The following is a 2,364-nucleotide window of genomic DNA, read 5'->3' on the forward strand; positions in this document are numbered from 1 at the left end:
GAAGCAAGATGCTATAAGATCAAGGGCTCCAACAGGGAAGAATAGCCCAGTGAGGAAAGGAAATAAGGAAATAAATAAACTACTAAACTGTGAACAATCAAAATAAAATATAATCTGCATTTGGATTCATCTTAAAATCTACATGACAATTGGTCCAATTGAAATAATTAAAATCTTCAAAATAAAATCCTAATCCCACAGCCTCGTTAATACTGGTTAATGCGCAGATACTGGTAAGGTCGATACATGGAATGCCTTCGATACAGAGTACATAATTACATGGCCAATATGACCAACAGGTGCACTGAAGAGAGTTGATGCCAAAGGCCCAGCATAATCAATACGTAGGTGGAACGCTGTAATAACACCTCTTAGTCTATTAATGAACCCTTTTACAGCACTAATACATCTTTTCCTCTACATCAACACAGCAGAGAGATTGCGTCCCTCAACGCTATATAACGGCGAGAAAACCCAAAAGATGTAGGTCCCTTTTTGAACAGCCCGAGAACGTGTAAAACAAGTTCATCTTTAAAGGGAACATCACAAAGTGAACACAGGTGAAAAATGGATTTTGATCAACGGCTTCCATAAATCAGTTTGTGGCGCTGCCTTTGTTAAGCCACGTTGCTTTACTTGATTGATGGGGGCAGCAAATTACAAACAAAATTTAGATGAGAGAGAGAGAGAGAGAGAGAGAGGAGAGAGAGAGGAGAGGAGAGAGAGAGAGAGAGAGAGAGAGAGAGAGAGAGAGAGATTCACACACGCAAGAATGATAACCTGAAAGACGCAATACAATGATATACATCAAAGATGTTTAGAATACAAAATTCATTGCCTCACGACCTAAAAGATCAAGAGACTGTGCATCTGAACTCACGCACGCACACACTTGGTTTATTGCATCGTTTGCAAACGTACCGAAAAAACTGCAATCCAGGAAGGAGATGAAAGAGGGCAACGATGTTTACATTCCACGAAGCACCAAACAGAAAAAAAAGTCGACCCAACTGAAATCTTTTTCGCATGGAATAAAAAATTCGGGTAGCGAACTTGCCGAATGGATATGTAATGAATACACTCTACGCACATACCAACCATCAGCCTGAGTTATCCTCTCTTAACAATTTTTATAAAGAAATTGAAAAATAAAAAACCAAATTTAATCCTCTCATAAAATGATCGAGGCAAATTTACAGGTGAATCATTCAATGCAAATTAACTGGACTGGACTTACCAACGATACCATAAAAAAATATATAGTTTCCTGATAATAATAAGTAAATAATAATAATATATACTTAAACAGAAAATAGCTGCACATCCTTAGAAATGGTTGTCACACCTGTGGACTTCTGATTACCCCGTTAATGACCACTAGTTGTTAACTATATTATATGTATTTTAACATGTTCTTTCTCCCTCTCTCCAACTGCGACCCCAGAACATTTAACTATATTATAGTAACAATATGTTTAAATCACTGCTAATTTGCTTAGCTCAGAAGGATCAAACACTAGTTCACAAAGGGGGATCCAGGAGTGGTACCATTTGAGAGAGAGAGAGAGAGAGAGAGAGAGGAGAGAGAGAGAGAGAGAGAGAAGAGAGAGAGAGAGAGAGAGAGAGAGGGAGGAGAGAGTATGACGAAAATGACAAAAAATTATTTTCCATAAAATTGGGTAAAGTTAGTTTCGAATGGAAAAAAGGAATTTTGATATTATACAAGGTATTGAGCGAACATCCCACAAGTGTTCCTCCCACACAGAATATGACGCAATCATGATTAGGAAAAAAGAAAAGAAAAAAAAAAACACACGGTTTCAATTATCATGAACAAGAATTGGCACATCTACTTTCAAAGAACAAAGTTATTTTAAAATTCATCTACATCAATGAGAGAGAGAGAGAGAGAGAGAGAGAGAGGAGAGAGAGAGAGAGAGAGAGAGAGAGAGAGAGAGAGAGAGAGAGTCAATATGGATTTCACATTTGAAACATACTTTTAGCGGAAGCCTTTCATACCAATAATACAACTACGATTACACTGGCTCTCTTACCCCTTTAACTGTATTCAGAACTTTTTAGTAAACAGATAAAGGGTAACTGGTTAAAAAATTCCTCCACTTTATTTAAACCAAAACACTTTTTTTTTATAAAAGATACAATAACTATCCTTAGCTCAAAGGACGTTTCCAAAAAGGTCACGTGTGTATATCTTTTTTCTTTTCAGAAAAAAATCGCGTACTAAATTCATAAAAAAATTTTCACTATCCACAGAGAGAATAAAAAAAAAAATCAGTTCGGTTACAAGCAGACGTTTCAAATTACAATGGATCAGCAACCTTTCTTTCGATCAAGACCACATCT

General features: G+C 36.6%; 1 protein-coding gene across 2 annotated transcripts in view; it reads right to left on the minus strand.

Moving 5' to 3' along the window:
• The window catches only part of LOC137634291 (reticulophagy regulator 3), a 107,531-nt gene that overhangs the window by 43,075 nt on the left and 62,092 nt on the right, over positions 1–2,364 (minus strand). The window lies entirely within an intron of this gene.

Source organism: Palaemon carinicauda, chromosome 44 (genome assembly GCF_036898095.1).
Source record: "Palaemon carinicauda isolate YSFRI2023 chromosome 44, ASM3689809v2, whole genome shotgun sequence".
Lineage (NCBI taxonomy): Eukaryota > Metazoa > Arthropoda > Malacostraca > Decapoda > Palaemonidae > Palaemon > Palaemon carinicauda.